The following is a 6,260-nucleotide window of genomic DNA, read 5'->3' on the forward strand; positions in this document are numbered from 1 at the left end:
AGTAGTACGATTTATAACATTTTCATTATGATTCATAACATTTTGGTGTATTTCGTAACCTTTATACGATTCGTAACTTTTTAGCAATACGATTCGTAACATTTTATCTACAATTCATAACATTTTGGGGGGTGTATATGATACACACCCAAATAATAGATGTGTACTGTAGTCTTTCCCCTAACTACGAAGAAAGTTGTAGGACCATATCTTCAACTTTTCCATTGAGAAATACTTTTCTGCAAAATATTTCTCCCCAATCAATATTTCCTTGCCAAAAGTCGCTCATTGGCAACGAAATTATTATTTCATTGCCAATTCTAGAATTAATTAAATTTTTATATTCAAAAAATATATGTTATTTAAAATAAATAATACGATTTTATGTGAATAACATGTATATTATACATAGGTCAACTTGGAAGTTTTGAAAAAATATCAATATATATTTGTTTTGCAATATTCGAAACGAAATGTCAAGTGGCTAAGTGGCTAAGTGGTGGGAGGAGTTGTTTTGAAACAGGAGGTCTTGATTTCGCAAAAATTCTTTTTTGTTTTGGTTGTTTTTAGCAACGAAAGCCAGAATGTTAAACCTGAAAGTTCTTTTGCGAGAAAGATTGGGCAACGAAACTTGGTGACAAAAGTTTTTTGTATACAAAGCAGTATATAAAATGAAATTTTTTATTATGATTGAAAATAAATTGTGCGCATTTAAGTGAAGTTTGTTTTTACTTTGACTACTCACGAACTATTTAGTGCCGATAATATGAAAAAGTATATAAAAAAATCAAATTATATGTAAAAGCTAAAAAGAAATACAAAATTGTAGTTGTATATTTTTCGAATCCAGTTTGAACCCCTCAAATATGGGTGCAGCCGTCCCTGGCCAAAATGTCGTCAAATGTAGGCTAGAGGAGGCTTTCTACTAGCTGTGTCAAAAGAGAGAAGACAAGTCAATATATACGTGGAGCATATTCCAGGGTCGTAGGAGATAAAATCCAAGTCCCATTCTCCAAAACTTTGTCTAGAAATTTATGAGAAAGTAAAAATCTTGGTCTAGAAAATTATTTTGTCGACATTTATTTTGACTGACTGTGTCATAATCACCAAATTAAGAACCAAGTTAAAAAAAAAATTAAATACTAATATATAATCTCCAACAACTAAACTACACGGTTGGAGCCCTACGAGTGGCGCTTTAGAGTTCAGAGTTATGGACAGTTTTTGAACCCTCTGCGGACTAATATACTAACACCCTGTTAACTAGGGGTGTGTGTGGGTTGGGGCGGGTCGGTTTTGACCCGAACCCCGATCCGACCATGTCGGGTAAGAATATTTAGGCCCGCAACCGAACAGCACAGGTGGTAAGAACTATCCTTAAGTCCGATTCTTTACTTCGGGTTGGGTCGGGTTACAGCAAAAATTGAATTGGAGTTTATGGATTGGTCGGGTCGGGTCTGACCCGACGGATAAGGAACGCACCAACCCAAACTCCGAACCGAAATCTGATTTTTAACATAAATTAAACCCGCACCCGTCCGAACCACATGTTCGACCTCGCCCGAGACCCTTCAGATTGGGTTGGGTCAGTGGATTTTTTGCACACCCCTACTATTAACCCCCTCTGATGTATACAATATTGGCAAAAAAAAAAAACTATCATGTTGAATTTTTTGAAAATGAAATTATTACTTGGTAAACTCACCATGCATGTATTCGGGCCAACTTATGTATTCTTTGACTAATTTTGTGAACCGATTCCACTATCTGCACTAAAAGGGGCTCAATTTAAGCCCGGGCAAACTCTTGTATGAATCGGCCCCTTAATAGTTGGTAACACTTGGAGGCAGGGGTGGACCCATTAAAGGTCCCATGGAGGCACGTGCCCGGTACCCACAAGATCTTTAGAGAAAAAATAGTTACAGAGGATCTGGGTGCCCGGTACCCACAAGATCTTTAGAGAAAAAATAGTTACAGAGGATCTGGGTCCGGAATATGCTAAGTTCCAAAACAGAGCAACGTACAGCGTAAGACACGTGACTAAACCCTCGTTTTGAAATGAAAAATAGTGAGACAAATGAAAAAGATTGAGGATCAAAAAAAAAATTGAAAAAGATTCATTACTTGGCCTTTTCATATTTGGATAAGGTATAAAGTTTGTACATTTCCTTTTATGATTTCTCCTATTATCTTTTTTTTTTTTAAGCAAGGAACAACCCTGCAGCCGAGTCATTATTGGACCCGATTACGAAATCCAAATTTCGGGAGAGACTAGCACAACAACCCACCGCCATTGTCATGCCCCGCCCCGCAAACGGCACCCAAGGTAGGCCCAAGTCAGCACCACCACGTGGCATTCCACACAAGACCAAATCACACTCCACAACAAATAGAATAAACACTCAGCGCAAGACTTATTACCTTAAAACTTAAAAGTGTCAACGTATCGACTAACCAACCGCAACCTCGCATAACTAACGCGAATCACATCTTTCTATTACAGAACCTCAACAACCGAACAACTTATATGAAACCCATATAACTTAAACATTCAAAATCCCTTAGTTACAATATATACAAAATCAACTTCAACTTCAACTTCTAGATTCATTATCTATAGACCAGCTCGTTCATCAACAACACTCGAAGCTAATCCAAATACACCCCAACACATTAACCGGTAGTGGACTCACTCTAAGCCACCTGCTATCTGGCAATCCAAAAAGGAAAACCAGAGTATGTGAGACATAGAAGTGCTCGATAAAATATCACAATACCTGAAGGAATATCCACATGATCATGAACATGAATCACTAACATAACTAAAGTATTCAATTGAATACAATAGTTATAACCAACATATCCTCCAAATACACAATAATAATCAATGAACAACCACATGTATATAATCCAAGAAATACAAGTGTGAATGTAAATCACTCAATATGCAGTGGTACATCATCTGCCACATCCCATGTACCTAAGGCATTGTATCCCGCAAATCATGCTCCCAACCTCCAATAATTAGACGGAATGGCATACGATATGGCATGACTCACTCCACAATCCTTTCGCGGATATAATCAAACATACAACAAGCATGTATATTCACCAAACATGCATAATCAACAGGCATGCATATCATCATGCATGCATATCAATAGCTAAATCTCGATTAGCATGATATACAAACTCCATCACATACATCCATATAAGTAGCTATCACCAACTAGCATGATATCATTGATATACAATCACCCCCACAATATTATCTTATTAAAGATAATCATATCGAAAGCTAAACCACAATTAGCAAGATATATATTTACCACCACAACAATATCATATTGAGAAGAACCATATCAAACACACTCACCTTTGAATTGATCAAGGTACACCAAACTTACGGTTTCGGCACCTCCCATTTGACCGGCTTGTTACCTAGCCACAAGCTAACCATATCAGCATATGAATCCCTTGGAATGTTTAATTAAATATATGATAACACCCCATAACACTTTTACCATGTTAACGCATGCCCAAAGGTTAACAAGGCCACCAAACATCCCCTAATCCATTTTACAACCATTTGATATCAAGTTATAGAGCTAACAAAGTATTAAACAATGTTCAACGAACTTAAACATATCATCTCAAAGACCTCTAAGTGTCCCCAAGCAAGCATAGCACTTAATCATAACATAACCCCAAAATCAGTAAAGAATTCAATAACTATTCCACCATATTCTGACCATTTCTTCTTTTAGGATTAGAATTAGGTCATGAAACTACCACCATTAAAAAGTACGTTTTCAGTACATCAATTTCGATATAAATTTTGCCCAAAACGGAGTCAGGATGAAAAAGTTATGCTTGTTCGAAGTTCACTTGTCTGACTAGTACCTGTACCACAAAAAACTTGGTACCGGTACCAACTGGGAAAACCAAAATCCAGAGATTTGGGTACCGGTACCACCCCAAACTTGGTACTGCTACCACCTAGGTTTTCAACGAAAATTCAGCTTGTTCTTCTCCGACTTTCAATCTTTTCTTTACTCAAATCACATCTAAAATTCATCAAAACCACACTAAATCATGCTCAAACTCATATATAACAAAGGGCATCGCAAGAACTATCAAATACAAGAATCAATTCATGTTCTAAGCATCAAACTCATGAGATTCAAGTCTAGGTTCTTGATTTCTCTAAGAACTCCAACACATACAACTCGAACCCAACTATTCTAGGTATGAATTCGGCCTCCAAAACATGAAATTCAACATAAAAGAACATGAACCCAAGTATATATAAGGAGCATGAGTTACATAGTTCACTCATAGAAGTTTTTCATTTCTTCTTCTTCTTCTTCTTCTTCTTCTTCTTCTCCTTCTCTCTCTCTCTCTCTCTCTCTCTACGTTGGAACAAGATGGGAATGGGAAAATATTTCTCCTAGGATATTTTGATAACACCTAAGGAAAATAATCACATGCAGGGAAAACCATAAGCAACTTATGCTCCAACTTCTAAACCACATAAAACCACCCGTAAGTTCCACCTCCTACAAATCAACCCCAACTTCACATATTAAAATTAAAAATGTGAATTAAAATAGCTAAATATCCGAGACAGGTATTACAGTCATGGCCCCCCACTTAAATCATGGTTTGCCTCCAGGGGAAATTGAACTCTACTATGTTGCAAACGCAAGTTCGCCTTTATCTTCTTTCGAGTACTTGTTCTCGGTATGTTTATTTATAGTATCATTTATCCATCAGCTTAACCCACTTTACAGAAAAGGGTGAAATATGAATGGGTGGTGATCAATTATTGATGCAGAATGGAAAAGGTTTATATTATTTAAGAAATAAATATCTAGTTTTTTTATTTTGGTTATAAATTATTTTTGAATATTCCGCTTTAAGTGTCATTTGTTTTGGTAAGTTTTCTTTTATTCTCTAGCCTTCAGATTTGAGAATATCTCAAATCTTTTTGATTTTGGTAATTATTAAGTCAATTAGCGGTTCATCGAGATTCAGCTTCCTGTTTTGCTCATTCTTTTTCGGTCTTAGTTTTCTAGTATAAAATAAGTTGTACAGTGACATTAAAATTTGGTTGTTTACTAATTAATGAAAAACGAGATTTATCTCATTATTGTGTGTTCATAGAGACAGTACCTCTAGTTCATACTTATTTGTGATTGTCCTTATTGCGCATTCTTCTATTCCAACATGCCTCCCTGCATTAGTTATCTAGCTAGACATTTGAAAGTTTGAAACATGCATGCATGTGCAAAGCTACTAAAGCTTTAATTATGGGGTTCTATTAATCATTTGAGTTTTGCAATTCTAATACATGGCCTCTCCAATGTGACCCATTGATGTGAGATTCATACAATAATCTTGAGTAAGTACTCAGTACCATTGTGTCATGGTAGAAGAGAATGACTTGACTTGAGGCACCACATGGCATTGTCGCAAAAGCACTAAATAATTTTTCTTCTAATACTTGGCAACTCTTTTTTGGTCAAAATGGTAGATATATTTCTTATTGATGTTAAAAAAAATAAAATATGAAATAACAAAATAAATTAAACCTAACAGCCCTTCTGTAAAACTGCCATAAAGGATGGTAGGCCTCCCAAGTAGATGAACCAAATTAAACCTCTCACCACTCACTTTGCCAAGCAATGCGAAACACCAATTGTAGTTCTTCGATCAAAATTGAGCTTGCAAGTCCTTAGTTTTTTTTTTTTTTGGTAACTATTGCAAGTCCTTAGTTACTCTGCAATTTCTATATATTAGTCACCAAAACCGCAGCATCGGTTTGGGTCGGACTTTTGAGCATCTCCCTCTGTCCCTCAATCGTAGCACTTTGTTTGGTTTACATCTTAGAAAATTATTTTTGAGAGTTGAGTGGTAATGAGTGGAGAGAGATAGAAATAAAGATTTGTTGGAAGGTGTGCCGAGAGTTAAAAGTTACTCTCAAAAAGTTAAACCAAGCGGATAAATATCTTAAAACCCTAGTTCCAAAGCAAATTTTAGGCCTTCACCAGCTGCCATAGCTTCCAAAACCAAAGAATTCTTTATGTCAATTGAAAAAATTACGTCTTAGCTTAACTTTTCAGAGGAACATGTGAAAAGGTTATATATTTCTGAGCTGTGCTATGTGCACAGCAGGCTGTGCACAGCGGTCTTTTTCTCCCGCCTCGGGTCGCACAAAGATGATCGGAGCCGCTCATTTTGTTCAAAATATGTTGTTT

General features: G+C 36.2%; 1 long non-coding RNA gene across 1 annotated transcript; it reads right to left on the reverse strand.

Moving 5' to 3' along the window:
• Positions 1-2,475: 2,475 nt before the first annotated feature.
• On the reverse strand, positions 2,476-4,283 carry LOC131333639 (uncharacterized). The gene is made up of 2 exons (XR_009201855.1): positions 3,377-4,283; positions 2,476-2,710 (listed from the first exon to the last, which is right to left on the reverse strand). It is a non-coding gene; the product is annotated as an uncharacterized LOC131333639 (long non-coding RNA).
• Between the last annotated feature and the right edge of the window lie 1,977 nt (positions 4,284-6,260).

Source organism: Rhododendron vialii, chromosome 1a, assembly GCF_030253575.1.
Source record: "Rhododendron vialii isolate Sample 1 chromosome 1a, ASM3025357v1".
In the NCBI taxonomy this organism is placed as follows: Eukaryota; Viridiplantae; Streptophyta; class Magnoliopsida; order Ericales; family Ericaceae; genus Rhododendron; species Rhododendron vialii.